We start from the raw sequence: 18,514 nt of genomic DNA on the forward strand, positions 1-18,514 counted from the left end.
AAAGCTGCCCCCTCCTGCAAACCTGGCTGCCATCGGAGGCCCAAACGCACCCTACAAAATGACATCTGCCAAGTGGGCTCTTGAGTTTGGCTTCTTGGGGAAAAGTGACTCCTTTCAAAACCAACTTGCCGGCGTCCCGTCCCGGACTTTTGCTACAAAAATTCCATAAGGACGAGGATTCCTCCCAGACCAAAGCTGCCCCCTCCGCCAAACCTGGCTGCCATCGGAGGCCCAAACGCGCCCTACAAAATGACATCTGCCAAGTGGGCTCTTGAGTTTGGCTTCTTGGGGAAAAGTGCCTCCTTTCAAAGCCAACTTGCCTGCGGCCCGTCCTGGGCTTTTGCCTACAAAAATTCCATAAGGACGAGGATTTCTCCCAGACCAAAGCTGCCCCCTCCTCCAAACCTGGCTGCCATCGGAGGCCCAAACGCGCCCCACAAAATGACACCTGCATTGAGGGTTCTTGAGTTTGGCTTCCTGGGGAAAAATGCCTCCTTTCGGAGTCAACTTGCTTGCGGCCCATGCAGGGCTTTTGCCTACAAAAATTCCATAAGGACAAGGATTTCTCCCAGACCAAAGCTGCCCCCCCCTCCAAACCTGGCTGCCATCGGAGGCCCAAACGTGCCCTACAAAATGACACCTGCCAAGTGGGCTCTTGAGTTTGGCTTCTTGGGTGGAAGTGCCTCCTTTCAAAGCCAACTTGCCTGCGGCCCGTCCTGGGCTTTTGCCTACAAAAATTCCATAAGGACGAGGATTTCTCCCAGACCAAAGCTGCCCCCTCCTCCAAACCTGGCTGCCATCGGAGGCCCAAACGCGCCCTACAAAATGACACCTGCCAAGAGGGCTCTTGAGTTTGGCTTCTTGGGGAAAAGTGACTCCTTTCGGAGCCAACTTGCCTAACTAGCCTGCGGCCCGTGCTGGGCTTTTGCCTACAAAAATTCCAGAAGGACGAGGATTTCTCCCAGACCAAAGCAGCCCCCTCCTCCAAACCTGGCTGCCATCGGAGGCCCAAACGCGCCCTACAAAATGACATCTGCCAAGTGGGTTCTTGAGTTTCGCTTCTTGGGGAAAAGTGCCTCCTTTCATAGCCAACTTGCCTAACTTGCCTGCGGACAGTCGTGGGCTTTTGCCAACAAAAATTCCATAAGGACGAGGATTTCTCCCAGACCAAAGCTGCCCCCTCCTCCAAACCTGGCTGCCATCGGAGGCCCAAACGCGCCCTACAAAATGACACCTGCCAAGTGGGCTCTTGAGTTTGGCTTCTTGGGGAAAAGTGCCTCCTTTCGGAGTCAACTTGCCTGCGGCCCGTCCTGGTCTTTTGCCTACAAAAATTCCATAAGGACGAGGATTTCTCCCAGACCAAAGCTGCCCCCTCCTCCAAACCTGGCTGCCATCAGAGGCCCAAACGCTCCCCACAAAATGACATCTGCCAAGTGTGCTCTTGAGTTTGGCTTCTTGGGGAAAAGTGCCTCCTTTCGGAGTCAACTTGCCTAACTTGCCTGCGGCCCGTCCCGGGCTTTTGCCTCCAAAAATTCCAGAAGGACGAGGATTTCTCCCAGACCAAAGCTGCCCCCTCCGCCAAACCTGGCTGCCATCGGAGGCCCAAACGCGCCCCACAAAATGACACCTGCATTGAGAGTTCTTGAGTTTGGCTTCCTGGGGAAAAGTGCCTCCTTTCGGAGTAAACTTGCCTGCGGCCCATGCAGGGCTTTTGCCTACAAAAATTCCAGAAGGACGAGGATTTCTCCCAGACCAAAGCTGCCCCCTCCTCCAAACCTGGCTGCCATCGGAGGCCCAAACGCGCCCTACAAAATGACATCTGCCAAGTGGGCTCTTGAGTTTGGCTTCTTGGGTGGAAGTGCCTCCTTTCAAAGCCAACTTGCCTGCGGCCCGTCCTGGGCTTTTGCCTACAAAAATTCCATAAGGACGAGGATTTCTCCCAGACCAAAGCTGCCCCCTCCTCCAAACCTGGCTGCCATCGGAGGCCCAAACACGCCCTACAAAATGACATCTGCCAAGTGGGCTCTTGAGTTTGGCTTCTTGCGGAAAAGTGCCTCCGTTCAAAGCCAACTTGCCTAACTAGCCTGCGGCCCGTGCTGGGTTTTAGACTACAAAAATTCCATAAGGACGAGGATTTCTCCCAGACCAAAGCTGCCCCCTCCTCCAAACCTGGCTGCCATCAGAGGCCCAAACGCGCCCCACAAAATGACATCTGCATTGAGGGTTCTTGAGTTTGGCTTCTTGGGGAAAAGTGCTTCCTTTCGGACCCAACTTGCCTAACTTGCCTGCGGCCCGTCCTGGGCTTTTGCCTCCAAAAATTCCAGAAGGACGAGGATTTCTCCCAGGCCAAAGCTGCCCCCTCCTCCAAACCTGGCTGCCATCGGAGGCCCAAACGTGCCCTACAAAATGACACCTGCCAAGTGGGCTCTTGAGTTTGGCTTCTTGGGGAAAAGTGACTCCTTTGAAAACCAACTTGCCTGTGTCCCGTCCCGGGCTTTTGCTACAAAAATTCCATAAGGACGAGGATTCCTCCCAGACCAAAGCTGCCCCCTCCTCCAAACCTGGCTGCCATCGGAGGCCCAAACGCGCCCTACAAAATGACATCTGCCAAGTGGGCTCTTGAGTTTGGCTTCTTGGGGAAAAGTGCCTCCTTTCGGAGTCAACTTGCCTGCGGCCCATGCAGGGCTTTTGCCGACAAAAATTCCATAAGGACGAGGATTTCTCCCAGACCAAAGCTGCCCCCTCCTCCAAACCTGGCTGCCATCGGAGGCCCAAACGCGCCCTACAAAATGACACCTGCCAAGTGGGCTCTTGAGTTTGGCTTCTTGGGGGAAAGTGCCTCCTTTCAAAGCCAACTTGCCTGCGGCCCGTCCTGGGCTTGTGCCTACAAAAATTCCATAAGGACGAGGATTTCTCCCAGAACAAAGCTGCCCCCTCCTCCAAACCTGGCTGCCATCGGAGGCCCAAACGCGCCCTACAAAATGACATCTGCCAAGTGGGCTCTTGAGTTTGGGTTCTTGGGGAAAAGTGCTTCCTTTCGGAGCCAAAATGCCTAACTAGCCTGCGGCCCGTCCTGGGCTTGTGAGTACAAAAATTCCAGAAGGACGAGGATTTCTCCCAGACCAAAGCTGCCCCCTCCTCCAAACCTGGCTGCCATCGGAGGCCCAAACGCGCCCTACAAAATGACATCTGCCAAGTGGGCTCTTGAGTTTGGCTTCTTGGGGAAAAGTGCCTCCTTTCGGAGTAAACTTGCCTGCGGCCCATGCAGGGCTTTTGCCTACAAAAATTCCATAAGGACGAGGATTTCTCCCAGACCAAAGCTGCCCCCTCCTCCAAACCTGGCTGCCATCGGAGGCCCAAACGTGCCCTACAAAATGACACCTGCCAAGTGGGCTCTTGAGTTTGGCTTCTTGGGTGGAAGTGCCTCCTTTCAAAGCCAACTTGCCTGCGGCCCGTCCTGGGCTTTTGCCTCCAAAAATTCCATAAGGACGAGGATTTCTCCCAGACCAAAGCTGCCCCCTCCTCCAAACCTGGCTGCCATCGGAGGCCCAAACGCGCCCTACAAAATGACATCTGCCAAGTGGGCTCTTGAGTTTGGCTTCTTGCGGAAAAGTGCCTCCTTTCAAAGCAACTTGCCTAACTTGCCTGCGGCCCATGCGGGGTTTTTGCCTACAAAAATTCCATAAGGACGAGGATTTCTCCCAGACCAAAGCTGCCCCCTCCTTCAAACCTGGCTGCCATCGGAGGCCCAAACGCGCCCTACAAAAGGACATCTGCATTGAGGGTTCTTGAGTTTGGCTTCTTGGGGAAAAGTGACTCCTTTCAAAACCAACTTGCCTGCGTCCCGTCCCGGGCTTTTGCTACAAAAATTCCATAAGGACGAGGATTCCTCCCAGACCAAAGCTGCCCCCTCCTCCAAACCTGGCTGCCATCGGAGGCCCAAACGCGCCCTACAAAATGACATCTGCCAAGTGGGCTCTTGAGTTTGGCTTTCTGGGGAAAAGTGCCTCCTTTCGGAGTCAACTTGCCTGCGGCTCATGCAGGGCTTTTGCCTACAAAAATTCCATAAGTACGAGGATTTCTCCCAGACCAAAGCTGCCCCCTCCTCCAAACCTGGCTGCCATCGGAGGCCCAAACGTGCCCTACAAAATGACATCTGCCAAGTGGGCTCTTGAGTTTGGCTTCTTGGGTGGAAGTGCCTCCTTTCAAAGTCAACTTGCCTGCGGCCCGTCCTGGGCTTTTGCCTACAAAAATTCCAGAAGGACGAGGATTTCTCCCAGACCAAAGCTGCCCCCTCCTCCAAACCTGGCTGCCATCGGAGGCCCAAACGCGCCCTACAAAATGACATCTGCCAAGTGGGCTCTTGAGTTTGGCTTCTTGGGGAAAAGTGCCTCCTTTCAAAGCCAACTTGCCTAACTAGCCTGCGGCCCATTCTGGGCATTTGCCTACAAAAATTCCAGAAGGACGAGGATTTCTCCCAGACCAAAGCTGCCCCCTCCTCCAAACCTGGCTGCCATCGGAGGCCCAAACACGCCCTACAAAATGACACCTGCCAAGTGGGCTCTTGAGTTTGGCTTCTTGGGGAAAAGTGCCTCCTTTCGGAGTCAACTTGCCGGCGGCCCATGCAGGGCTTTTGCCTACAAAAATTCCATAAGGACGAGGATTTCTCCCAGAAGAAAGCTGCCCCCTCCTCCAAACCTGGCTGCCATCGGAGGCCCAAACGCGCCCTACAAAATGACATCTGCCAAGTGGGCTCTTGAGTTTGGCTTCTTGGGGGAAAGTGCCTCCTTTCAAAGCCAACTTGCGTGCGTCCCGTCCTGGGCTTTTGCCTACAAAAATTCCATAAGGACGAGGATTTCTCCCAGAAGAAAGCTGCCCCCTCCTCCAAACCTGGCTACCATCGGAGGCCCAAACGCGCCCTACAAAATGACATCTGCCAAGTGGGTTCTTGAGTTTGGCTTCTTGGGGAAAAGTGCCTCCTTTCGGAGCCAACTTGCCTAACTTGCCTGCGGCCCGTCCTGGGCTTTTGAGTACAAAAATTCCAGAAGGACGAGGATTTCTCCCAGACCAAAGCTGCCCCCTCCTCCAAACCTGGCTGCCATCGGAGGCCCAAACGCGCCCTACAAAATGACATCTGCATTGTGGGTTCTTGAGTTTGGCTTCTTGGGGAAAAGTGCCTCCTTTCGGAGCCAACTTGCCTAACTTGCCTGCGGCCCGTCCTGGGCTTTTTAGTACAAAAATTCCAGAAGGACGAGGATTTCTCCCAGACCAAAGCTGCCCCCTCCTCCAAACCTGGCTGCCATCGGAGGCCCAAACGCGCCCTACAAAATGACACCTGCCAAGTGGGCTCTTGAGTTTGGCTTCTTGGGGAAAAGTGCCTCCTTTCAAAGCCAACTTGCCTAACTTGCCTGCGGCCCGTCCTGGGCTTTTGCCTACAAAAATTCCATAAGGACGAGGATTTCTCCCAGACCAAAGCTGCTCCCTCCTCCAAACCTGGCTGCCATCGGAGGCCCAAACGCGCCCCACAAAATGACATCTGCATTGAGGGTTCTTGAGTTTGGCTTCTTGGAGAAAAGTGCCTCCTTTCGGAGCCAACTTGCCTAACTTGCCTGCGGCATGTCCTGGGCTTTTGCCTACAAAAATTCCATAAGGACGAGGATTTCTCCCAGACCAAAGCTGCCCCCTCCTCCAAACCTGGCTGCCATCGGAGGCCCAGACGTGCCCTACAAAATGACACCTGCCAAGTGGGCTCTTGAGTTTGGCTTCTTGGGGAAAAGTGACTCCTTTCAAAACCAACTTGCCTGTGTCCCGTCCCGGGCTTTTGCTACAAAAATTCCATAAGGACGAGGATTCCTCCCAGACCAAAGCTGACCCCTCCTCCAAACCTGGCTGCCATCGGAGGCCCAAACTTGCCCTACAAAATGACATCTGCCAAGTGGGCTCTTGAGTTTGGCTTCTTGGGTGGATGTGCCTCCTTTCAAAGCCAACTTGCCTGCGGCCCGTCCAGGGCTTTTGCCTCCAAAAATTCCATAAGGACGAGGATTTCTCCCAGACCAAAGCTGCCCCCTCCTCCAAACCTGGCTGCCATCGGAGGCCCAAACGCGCCCTACAAAATGACATCTGCCAAGTGGGCTCTTGAGTTTCGCTTCTTGCGGAAAAGTGCCTCCTTTCAAAGCCAACTTGCCTAACTAGCCTGCAGCCCATTCTGGGCTTTTGCCTACAAAAATTCCATAAGGACGAGGATTTCTCCCAGACCAAAGCTGCCCCCTCCTCCAAACCTAGCTGCCATCGGTGGCCCAAACGCGCCCTACAAAATGACATATGCCAAGTGGGCTCCTGAGTTCGGCTTCTTGGGGGAAAGTGCCTCCTTTCAAAGCCAACTTGCCTGCAGCCCGTGCTGGGCTTTAGACTACAAAAATTCCATAAGGACGAGGATTTCTCCCAGACCAAAGCTGCCCCCTCCTCCAAACCTGGCTGCCATCGGAGGCCCAAACGCGCCCCACAAAATGACATCTGCATTGAGGGTTCTTGAGTTTGGCTTCTTGGGGAAAAGTGCCTCCATTCGGAGCCAACTTGCCTAACTTGCCTGCGGCCCATCCTGGGCTTTTGCTACAAAAATTCCATAAGGACGAGGATTTCTCCCAGACCAAAGCTGCCCCCTCCTCCAAACCTGGCTGCCATCGGAGGCCCAAACGCGCCCTACAAAATGACATCTGCCAAGTGGGCTCTTGAGTTTGGCTTCTTGGGGAAAAGTGCCTCCTTTCGGAGTAAACTTGCCTGCGGCCCATGCAGGGCTTTTGCCTACAAAAATTCCATAAGGACGAGGATTTCTCCCAGACCAAAGCTGCCCCCTCCTCCAAACCTGGCTGCCATCGGAGGCCCAAACGTGCCCTACAAAATGACATCTGCCAAGTGGGCTCTTGAGTTTGGCTTCTTGGGTGGAAGAGCCTCCTTTCAAAGCCAACTTGCCTGCGGCCCGTCCTGGGCTTTTGCCTCCAAAAATTCCATAAGGACGAGGATTTCTCCCAGACCAAAGCTGCCCCCTCCTCCAAACCTGGCTGCCATCGGAGGCCCAAACGCGCCCTACAAAATGACATCTGCCAAGTGGGCTCTTGAGTTTGGCTTCTTGCGGAAAATTGCCTCCTTTCAAAGCAACTTGCCTAACTTGCCTGCGGCCCATGCGGGGTTTTTGCCTACAAAAATTCCATAAGGACGAGGATTTCTCCCAGACCAAAGCTGCCCCCTCCTCCAAACCTGGCTGCCATCGGAGGCCCAAACGCGCCCTACAAAAGGACATCTGCATTGAGGGTTCTTGAGTTTGGCTTCTTGGGGAAAAGTGACTCCTTTCAAAACCAACTTGCCTGCGTCCCGTCCCGGGCTTTTGCTACAAAAATTCCATAAGGACGAGGATTCCTCCCAGACCAAAGCTGCCCCCTCCTCCAAACCTGGCTGCCATCGGAGGCCCAAACGCGCCCTACAAAATGACATCTGCCAAGTGGGCTCTTGAGTTTGGCTTTCTGGGGAAAAGTGCCTCCTTTCGGAGTCAACTTGCCTGCGGCTCATGCAGGGCTTTTGCCTACAAAAATTCCATAAGTACGAGGATTTCTCCCAGACCAAAGCTGCCCCCTCCTCCAAACCTGGCTGCCATCGGAGGCCCAAACGTGCCCTACAAAATGACATCTGCCAAGTGGGCTCTTGAGTTTGGCTTCTTGGGTGGAAGTGCCTCCTTTCAAAGTCAACTTGCCTGCGGCCCGTCCTGGGCTTTTGCCTCCAAAAATTCCAGAAGGACGAGGATTTCTCCCAGACCAAAGCTGCCCCCTCCTCCAAACCTGGCTGCCATCGGAGGCCCAAACGCGCCCTACAAAATGACATCTGCCAAGTGGGCTCTTGAGTTTGGCTTCTTGCGGAAAAGTGCCTCCTTTCAAAGCAACTTGCCTAACTTGCCTGCGGCCCATGCGGGGTTTTTGCCTACAAAAATTCCATAAGGACGAGGATTTCTCCCAGACCAAAGCTGCCCCCTCCTCCAAACCTGGCTGCCATCGGAGGCCCAAACGCGCCCTACAAAAGGACATCTGCATTGAGGGTTTTTGAGTTTGGCTTCTTGGGGAAAAGTGACTCCTTTCAAAACCAACTTGCCTGCGTCCCGTCCCGGGCTTTTGCTACAAAAATTCCATAAGGACGAGGATTCCTCCCAGACCAAAGCTGCCCCCTCCTCCAAACCTGGCTGCCATCGGAGGCCCAAACGCGCCCTACAAAATGACATCTGCCAAGTGGGCTCTTGAGTTTGGCTTCTTGGGGAAAAGTGCCTCCTTTCGGAGTCAACTTTCCTGCGGCTCATGCAGGGCTTTTGCCTACAAAAATTCCATAAGTACGAGGATTTCTCCCAGACCAAAGCTGCCCCCTCCTCCAAACCTGGCTGCCATCGGAGGCCCAAACGTGCCCTACAAAATGACATCTGCCAAGTGGGCTCTTGAGTTTGGCTTCTTGGGTGGAAGTGCCTCCTTTCAAAGTCAACTTGCCTGCGGCCCGTCCTGGGCTTTTGCCTACAAAAATTCCAGAAGGACGAGGATTTCTCCCAGACCAAAGCTGCCCCCTCCTCCAAACCTGGCTGCCATCGGAGGCCCAAACGCGCCCTACAAAATGACATCTGCCAAGTGGGCTCTTGAGTTTGGCTTCTTGGGGAAAAGTGCCTCCTTTCGGAGTCAACTTGCCGGCGGCCCATGCAGGGCTTTTGCCTCCAAAAATTCCATAAGGACGAGGATTTCTCCCAGAAGAAAGCTGCCCCCTCCTCCAAACCTGGCTACCATCGGAGGCCCAAACGCGCCCTACAAAATGACATCTGCATTGTGGGTTCTTGAGTTTGGCTTCTTGGGGAAAAGTGCCTCCTTTCGGAGCCAACTTGCCTAACTTGCCTGCGGCCCGTCCTGGGCTTTTGAGTACAAAAATTCCAGAAGGACGAGGATTTCTCCCAGACCAAAGCTGCCCCCTCCTCCAAACCTGGCTGCCATCGGAGGCCCAAACGCGCCCTACAAAATGACATCTGCATTGAGGGTTCTTGAGTTTGGCTTCTTGGGGAAAAGTGCCTCCTTTCAAAGCCAACTTGCCTAACTTGCCTGCGGCCCGTCCTGGGCTTTTGCCTACAAAAATTCCAGAAGGACAAGGATTTCTCCCAGACCAAAGCTGCTCCCTCCTCCAAACCTGGCTGCCATCGGAGGCCCAAACGCGCCCTACAAAATGACATCTGCCAAGTGGGCTCTTGAGTTTGGCTTCTTGGGGAAAAGTGACTCCTTTCAAAACCAACTTGCCTGCGTCCCGTCCCGGACGTTTGCTACAAAAATTCCATAAGGACGAGGATTCCTCCCAGACCAAAGCTGCCCCCTCCGCCAAACCTGGCTGCCATCGGAGGCCCAAACGCGCCCTACAAAATGACATTTGCCAAGTGGGCTCTTGAGTTTGGCTTCTTGCGGAAAAGTGCCTCCTTTCAAAGCCAACTTGCCTAACTAGCCTGCGGCCCGTGCAGGGCTTTTGCCTACAAAAATTCCATAAGGACGAGGATTTCTCCCAGACCAAAGCTGCCCCCTCCTCCAAACCTGGCTGCCATCGGAGGCCCAAACGCGCCCCACAAATGACATCTGCATTGAGGGTTCTTGAGTTTGGCTTCTTGGAGAAAAGTGCCTCCTTTCGGAGCCAACTTGCCTAACTTGCCTGCGGCCCATCCTGGGCTTTTGCCTCCAAAAATTCCATAAGGACGAGGATTTCTCCCAGACCAAAGCTGCCCCCTCCTCCAAACCTGGCTGCCATCGGAGGCCCAGACGTGCCCTACAAAATGACACCTGCCAAGTGGGCTCTTGAGTTTGGCTTCTTGGGGAAAAGTGACTCCTTTCAAAACCAACTTGCCTGTGTCCCGTCCCGGGCTTTTGCTACAAAAATTCCATAAGGACGAGGATTCCTCCCAGACCAAAGCTGCCCCCTCCTCCAAACCTGGCTGCCATCGGAGGCCCAAACTTGCCCTACAAAATGACATCTGCCAAGTGGGCTCTTGAGTTTGGCTTCTTGGGTGGATGTGCCTCCTTTCAAAGCCAACTTGCCTGCGGCCCGTCCAGGGCTTTTGCCTCCAAAAATTCCATAAGGACGAGGATTTCTCCCAGACCAAAGCTGCCCCCTCCTCCAAACCTGGCTGCCATCGGAGGCCCAAACGCGCCCTACAAAATGACATCTGCCAAGTGGGCTCTTGAGTTTCGCTTCTTGCGGAAAAGTGCCTCCTTTCAAAGCCAACTTGCCTAACTAGCCTGCAGCCCATTCTGGGCTTTTGCCTACAAAAATTCCATAAGGACGAGGATTTCTCCCAGACCAAAGCTGCCCCCTCCTCCAAACCTAGCTGCCATCGGTGGCCCAAACGCGCCCTACAAAATGACATATGCCAAGTGGGCTCCTGAGTTCGGCTTCTTGGGGGAAAGTGCCTCCTTTCAAAGCCAACTTGCCTGCAGCCCGTGCTGGGCTTTAGACTACAAAAATTCCATATGGACGAGGATTTCTCCCAGAACAAAGCTGCCCCCTCCTCCAAACCTGGCTGCCATCGGAGGCCCAAACGCGCCCCACAAAATGACATCTGCATTGAGGGTTCTTGAGTTTGGCTTCTTGGGGAAAAGTGCCTCCTTTCGGAGCCAACTTGCCTAACTTGCCTGCGGCCCGTCCTGGGCTTTTGCTACAAAAATTCCATAAGGACGAGGATTTCTCCCAGACCAAAGCTGCCCCCTCCTCCAAACCTGGCTGCCATCGGAGGCCCAAACGCGCCCTACAAAATGACATCTGCATTGTGGGTTCTTGAGTTTGGCTTCTTGCGGAAAAGTGCCTCCTTTCAAAGCCAACTTGCCTAACTTGCCTGCGGCCCATGCGGGGTTTTTGCCTACAAAAATTCCATAAGGACGAGGATTTCTCCCAGACCAAAGCTGCCCCCTCCTCCAAACCTGGCTGCCATCGGAGGCCCAAACGCGCCCTACAAAATGACACCTGCCAAGTGGGCTCTTGAGTTTGGCTTTCTGGGGAAAAGTGACTCCTTTCAAAACCAACTTGCCTGCGTCCCGTCCCGGGCTTTTGCTACAAAAATTCCATAAGGACGAGGATTCCTCCCAGACCAAAGCTGCCCCCTCCTCCAAACCTGGCTGCCATCGGAGGCCCAAACGCGCCCTACAAAATGACATCTGCCAAGTGGGCTCTTGAGTTTGGCTTTCTGGGGAAAAGTGCCTCTTTCGGAGTCAACTTGCCTGCTGCCCATGCAGGGCTTTTGCCGACAAAAATTCCATAAGGACGAGGATTTCTCCCAGACCAAAGCTGCCCCCTCCTCCAAACCTGGCTGCCATCGGAGGCCCAAACGTGCCCTACAAAATGACAACTGCCAAGTGGACTCTTGAGTTTGGCTTCTTGGGTGGAACTACCTCCTTTCAAAGCCAACTTGCCTGCGGCCCGTCCTGGGCTTTTGCCTACAAAAATTCCATAAGGACGAGGATTTCTCCCAGACCAAAGCTGCCCCCTCCTCCAAACCTGGCTGCCATCGGAGGCCCAAACGCGCCCTACAAAATGACATTTGCCAAGTGGGCTCTTGAGTTTGGCTTCTTGCGGAAAAGTGCCTCCTTTCAAAGCCAACTTGCCTAACTAGCCTGCGGCCCGTGCTGGGCTTTAGACTACAAAAATTCCATAAGGACGAGGATTTCTCCCAGACCAAAGCTGCCCCCTCCTCCAAACCTGGCTGACATCGGAGGCCCAAACGCGCCCTAGAAAATGACACCTGCCAAGTGGGCTCTTGAGTTTGGCTTCTTGGGGAAAAGTGACTCCTTTCAAAACCAACTTGCCTGCGTCCCGTCCCGGGCTTTTGCTACAAAAATTCCATAAGGACGAGGATTCCTCCCAGACCAAAGCTGCCCCCTCCTCCAAACCTGGCTGCCATCGGAGGCCCAAACGCGCCCTACAAAATGACATCTGCCAAGCGGGCTCTTGAGTTTGGCTTCTTGGGGAAAAGTGCCTCCTTTCGGAGTCAACTTGCCGGCGGCCCATGCAGGGCTTTTGCCTCCAAAAATTCCATAAGGACGAGGATTTCTCCCAGACCAAAGCTGCCCCCTCCTCCAAACCTGGCTGCCATCGGAGGCCCAAACGTGCCCTACAAAATGACAACTGCCAAGTGGACTATTGAGTTTGGCTTCTTGGGTGGAAGTACCTCCTTTCAAAGCCAACTTGCCTGCGGCCCGTCCTGGGCTTTTGCCTACAAAAATTCCATAAGGACGAGGATTTCTCCCAGACCAAAGCTGCCCCCTCCTCCAAACCTGGTTGACATCGGAGGCCCAAACGCGCCCTACAAAATGACATCTGCCAAGTGGGCTCTTGAGTTTGGCTTCTTGGGGAAAAGTGACTCCTTTCAAAACCAACTTGCCTGCGTCCCGTCCCGGGCTTTTGCTACAAAAATTCCATAAGGACGAGGATTCCTCCCAGAACAAGCTGCCCCCTCCTCCAAACCTGGCTGCCATCGGAGGCCCAAACGCGCCCTACAAAATGACATCTGCCAAGTGGGCTCTTGAGTTTGGCTTTCTGGGGAAAAGTGCCTCCTTTCGGAGTCAACTTGCCTGCGGCTCATGCAGGGGTTTTGCCTCCAAAAATTCCATAAGGACGAGGATTTCTCCCAGACCAAAGCTGCCCCCTCCTCCAAACCTGGCTGCCATCGGAGGCCCAAACGCGCCCTAGAAAATGACACCTGCCAAGTGGGCTCTTGAGTTGGGCTTCTTGGGGAAAATTGCCTCCTTTCGGAGTCAACTTGCCGGCGGCCCATGCAGGGCTTTTGCCTACAAAAATTCCATAAGGACGAGGATTCCTCCCAGACCAAAGCTGCCCCCTCCGCCAAACCTGGCTGCCATCGGAGGCCCAAACGCGCCCTACAAAATGACATCTGCCAAGCGGGCTCTTGAGTTTGGCTTCTTGGGGAAAAGTGCCTCCTTTCGGAGTCAACTTGCAGGGCTTTTGACTACAAAAATTCCAGAAGGACGAGGATTTCTCCCAGACCAAAGCTGCCCCCTCCTCCAAACCTGGCTGCCATCGGAGGCCCAAACGCGCCCTACAAAATGACATCTGCCAAGTGGGCTCTTGAGTTTGGCTTCTTGCGGAAAAGTGCCTCCTTTCAAAGCCAAATTGCCTAACTAGCCTGCGGCCCGTCCTGGGCTTTAGACTACAAAAATTCCATAAGGACGAGGATTTCTCCCAGACCAAAGCTGCCCCCTCCTCCAAACCTGGCTGCCATCAGAGGCCCAAACGCGCCCCACAAAATGACACCTGCCAAGTGGGCTCTTGAGTTTGGCTTCTTGGGGAAAAGTGACTCCTTTCAAAACCAACTTGCCTGCGTCCCGTCCTGGGCTTTTGCTACAAAAATTCCATAAGGACGAGGATTCCTCCCAGACCAAAGCTGCCCCCTCCTCCAAACCTGGCTGCCATCGGAGGCCCAAACGCTCCCTACAAAATGACATCTGCCAAGTGGGCTCTTGAGTTTGGCTTTCTGGGGAAAAGTGCCTCCTTTCGGAGTCAACTTGCCTGCGGCTCATGCAGGGGTTTTGCCTACAAAAATTCCATAAGGACGAGGATTTCTCCCAGACCAAAGCTGCCCCCTCCTCCAAACCTGGCTGCCATCGGAGGCCCAAACGCGCCCTACAAAATGACACCTGCCAAGTGGGCTCTTGAGTTTGGCTTCTTGGGGAAAATTGCCTCCTTTCGGAGTCAACTTGCCGGCGGCCCATGCAGGGCTTTTGCCTACAAAAATTCCATAAGGACGAGGATTTCTCCCAGAACAAAGCTGCCCCCTCCTCCAAACCTGGCTGCCATCGGAGGCCCAAACGCGCCCTACAAAATGACATCTGCCAAGCGGGCTCTTGAGTTTGGCTTCTTGGGGAAAAGTGCCTCCTTTCGGAGTCAACTTGCCGGCGGCCCATGCAGGGCTTTTGCCTCCAAAAATTCCATAAGGACGAGGATTTCTCCCAGACCAAAGCTGCCCCCTCCTCCAAACCTGGCTGCCATCGGAGGCCCAAACGCGCCCTACAAAATGACACCTGCCAAGTGGGCTCTTGAGTTTGGCTTCTTGGGGAAAAGTGCCTCCTTTCGGAGTCAACTTGCCGGCGGCCCATGCAGGGCTTTTGCCTACAAAAATTCCAGAAGGACGAGGATTTCTCCCAGACCAAAGCTGCCCCCTCCTCCAAACCTGGCTGCCATCGGAGGCCCAAACGCGCCCTACAAAATGACATCTGCCAAGTGGGCTCTTGAGTTTGGCTTCTTGGGGGAAAGTGCCTCCTTTCAAAGCCAACTTGCCTGCGTCCCGTCCTGGGCTTTTGCCTACAAAAATTCCATAAGGACGAGGATTTCTCCCAGACCAAAGCTGCCCCCTCCTCCAAACCTGGCTGCCATCGGAGGTCCAAACGCGCCCTACAAAATGACATCTGCATTGTGGGTTCTTGAGTTTGGCTTCTTGGGGAAAAGTGCCTCCTTTCGGAGCCAACTTGCCTAACTTGCCTGCGGCCCGTCCTGGGCTTTTGAGTACAAAAATTCCAGAAGGACGAGGATTTCTCCCAGACCAAAGCTGCCCCCTCCTCCAAACCTGGCTGCCATCGGAGGCCCAAACGCACCCTACAAAATGACATCTGCATTGTGGGTTCTTGAGTTTGGCTTCTTGGGGAAAAGTGCCTCCTTTCAAAGCCAACTTGCCTAACTTGCCTGCGGCCCGTCCTGGGCTTTTGCCTACAAAAATTCCAGAAGGACAAGGATTTCTCCCAGACCAAAGCTGCTCCCTCCTCCAAACCTGGCTGCCATCGGAGGCCCAAACGCGCCCTACAAAATGACATCTGCCAAGTGGGCTCTTGAGTTTGGCTTCTTGGGGAAAAGTGACTCCTTTCAAAACCAACTTGCCTGCGGCCCGTGCCGGACGATTGCTACAAAAATTCCATAAGGACGAGGATTCCTCCCAGACCAAAGCTGCCCCCTCCGCCAAACCTGGCTGCCATCGGAGGCCCAAACGCGCCCTACAAAATGACATCTGCCAAGCGGGCTCTTGAGTTTGGCTTCTTGGGGAAAAGTGCCTCCTTTCGGAGTCAACTTGCCGGCGGCCCATGCAGGGCTTTTGCCTCCAAAAATTCCATAAGGACGAGGATTTCTCCCAGACCAAAGCTGCCCCCTCCTCCAAACCTGGCTGCCATCGGAGGCCCAAACGCGCCCTACAAAATGACACCTGCCAAGTGGGCTCTTGAGTTTGGCTTCTTGGGGAAAAGTGCCTCCTTTCGGAGCCAACTTGCCTAACTAGCCTGCGTCCCGTCCTGGGCTTTTGCCTACAAAAATTCCATAAGGACGAGGATTTCTCCCAGACCAAAGCTGCCCCCTCCTCCAAACCTGGCTGCCATCAGAGGCACAAACGCGCCCTACAAAATGACATCTGCCAAGTGGGCTCTTGAGTTTGGCTTCTTGGGGAAAAGTGCCTCCTTTCGGAGTCAAATTGCCTAACTTGCCTGCGGCCCGTCCTGGGCTTTTGCCTCCAAAAATTCCATAAGGACGAGGATTTCTCCCAGACCAAAGCTGCCCCCTCCTCCAAACCTGGCTGCCATCGGAGGCCCAAACGCGCCCCACCAAATGACACCTGCATTGAGGGTTCTTGAGTTTGGCTTCCTGGGGAAAAGTGCCTCCTTTCGGAGTCAACTTGCCTGCGGCCCATGCAGGGCTTTTGCCTACAAAAATTCCAGAAGGACGAGGATTTCTCCCAGACCAAAGCTGCCCCCTCCTCCAAACCTGGCTGCCATCGGAGGCCCAAACGTGCCCTACAAAATGACACCTGCCAAGTGGGCTCTTGAGTTTGGCTTCTTGGGTGGAAGTGCCTCCTTTCAAAGCCAACTTGCCTGCGGCCCGTCCTGGGCTTTTCCCTACAAAAATTCCATAAGGACGAGGATTTCTCCCAGAACAAAGCTGCCCCCTCCTCCAAACCTGGCTGCCATCGGAGGCCCAAACGCGCCCTACAAAATGACATCTGCCAAGTGGGCTCTTGAGTTTGGCTTCTTGCGGAAAAGTGCCTCCTTTCAAAGCCAACTTGCCTAACTAGCCTGCGGCCCGTGCAGGGCTTTTGCCGACAAAAATTCCATAAGGACGGGGATTTCTACCAGACCAAAGCTGCCCCCTCCTCCAAACCTGGCTGCCATCGGAGGCCCAAACGCGCCCCACAAAATGACATCTGCATTGAGGGTTCTTGAGTTTGGCTTCTTGGGGAAAAGTGCCTCCTTTCGGAGTCAACTTGCCTAACTTGCCTGCGGCCCATGTGGGGTTTTTGCCTACAAAAATTCCAAAAGGACGAGGATTTCTCCCAGACCAAAGCTGCCCCCTCCTCCAAACCTGGCTGCCATCGGAGGCCCAAACGCGCCCTACAAAATGACATCTGCCAAGTGGGCTCTTGAGTTTGGCTTCTTGGGGAAAAGTGCCTCCTTACAAAGCCAACTTGCCTAACTAGCCTGCAGCCCATTCTGGGCTTTTGCCTACAAAAATTCCAGAAGGACAAGGATTTCTCCCAGACCAAAGCTGCCCCCTCCTCCAAACCTGGCTGCCATCGGAGGCCCAAACGCGCCCTACAAAATGACATCTGCCAAGTGGGCTCTTGAGTTTGGCTTCTTGGGGAAAAGTGACTCCTTTCAAAACCAACTTGCCTGCGTCCCGTCCCGGACGTTTGCTACAAAAATTCCATAAGGACGAGGATTCCTCCCAGACCAAAGCTGCCCCCTCCGCCAAACCTGGCTGCCATCGGAGGCCCAAACGCGCCCCACAAAATGACATCTGCCAAGCGGGCTCTTGAGTTTGGCTTCTTGGGGAAAAGTGCCTCCTTTCGGAGCCAACTTGCCGGCGGCCAATGCAGGGCTTTTGCCTCCAAAAATTCCATAAGGACGAGGATTTCTCCCAGACCAAAGCTGCCCCCTCCTCCAAACCTGGCTGCCATCGGAGGCCCAAACGCGCCCCACAAAATGACACCTGGCAAGTGGGCTCTTGAGTTTGGCTTCTTGGGGAAAAGTGCCTCCTTTCGGAGCCAACTTGCCTAACTTGCCTGCGGCCCGTCCTGGGCTTTTGCCTCCAAAAATTCCATAAGGACGAGGATTTCTCCCAGACCAAAGCTGCCCCCTCCTCCAAACCTGGCTGCCATCGGAGGCCCAAACGTGCCCTACAAAATGACACCTGCCAAGTGGGCTCTTGAGTTTGGCTTCTTGGGGAAAAGTGACTCCTTTCAAAACCAACTTGCCTGTGTCCCGTCCCGGGCTTTTGCTACAAAAATTCCATAAGGACGAGGATTCCTCCCAGACCAAAGCTGCCCCCTCCTCCAAACCTGGCTGCCATCGGAGGCCCAAACGTGCCCTACAAAATGACATCTGCCATGTGGGCTCTTGAGTTTGGCTTCTTGGGTGGAAGTGCCTCCTTTCAAAGCCAACTTGCCTGCGGCCCGTCCTGGGCTTTTGCCTACAAAAATTCCATAAGGACGAGGATTTCTCCCAGACCAAAGCTGCCCCCTCCTCCAAACCTGGCTGCCATCGGAGGCCCAAACGCGCCCTACAAAATGACATCTGCCAAGTGGGCTCTTGAGTTTGGCTTCTTGCGGAAAAGTGCCTCCTTTCAAAGCCAACTTGCCTAACTAGCCTGCAGCCCATTCTGGGGTTTTGCCTACAAAAATTCCATAAGGACGAGGATTTCTCCCAGACCAAAGCTGCCCCCTCCTCCAAACCTAGCTGCCATCGGTGGCCCAAACGCGCCCTGCAAAATGACATCTGCCAAGTGGGCTCCTGAGTTTGGCTTCTTGGGGGAAAGTGCCTCCTTTCAAAGCCAACTTGCCTGCAGCCCGTGCTGGGCTTTAGACTACAAAAATTCCATAAGGACGAGGATTTCTCCCAGACCAAAGCTGCCCCCTCCTCCCAAACTGGCTGCCATCGGAGGCCCAAACGCGCCCCACAAAATGACATCTGCATTGAGGGTTCTTGAGTTTGGCTTCTTGGGGAAAAGTGCCTCCTTTCGGAGCCAACTTGCCTAACTTGCCTGCGGCCCATCCTGGGCTTTTGCCTACAAAAATTCCAGAAGGACGAGGATTTCTCCCAGACCAAAGCTGCCCCCTCCTCCAAACCTGGCTGCCATCGGAGGCCCAAACGCGCCCCACAAAATGACATCTGCATTGAGGGTTCTTGAGTTTGGCTTCTTGGGGAAAAGTGCCTCCTTTCGGAGTCAACTTGCCTAACTTGCCTGCGGCCCATGCGGGGTTTTTGCCTACAAAAATTCCATAAGGACGAGGATTTCTCCCAGACCAAAGCTGCCCCCTCCTCCAAACCTGGCTGACATCGGAGGCCCAAACGCGCCCTACAAAATGACATCTGCCAAGTGGGCTCTTGAGTTTGGCTTCTTGGGGAAAAGTGACTCCATTCAAAACCAACTTGCCTACGACCCGTCCCGGGCTTTTGCTAAAAAAATTTCATAAGGACGAGGA

The sequence above is a fragment of the Cinclus cinclus genome, chromosome 25 (genome assembly GCF_963662255.1).
Source record: "Cinclus cinclus chromosome 25, bCinCin1.1, whole genome shotgun sequence".
Lineage (NCBI taxonomy): Eukaryota > Metazoa > Chordata > Aves > Passeriformes > Cinclidae > Cinclus > Cinclus cinclus.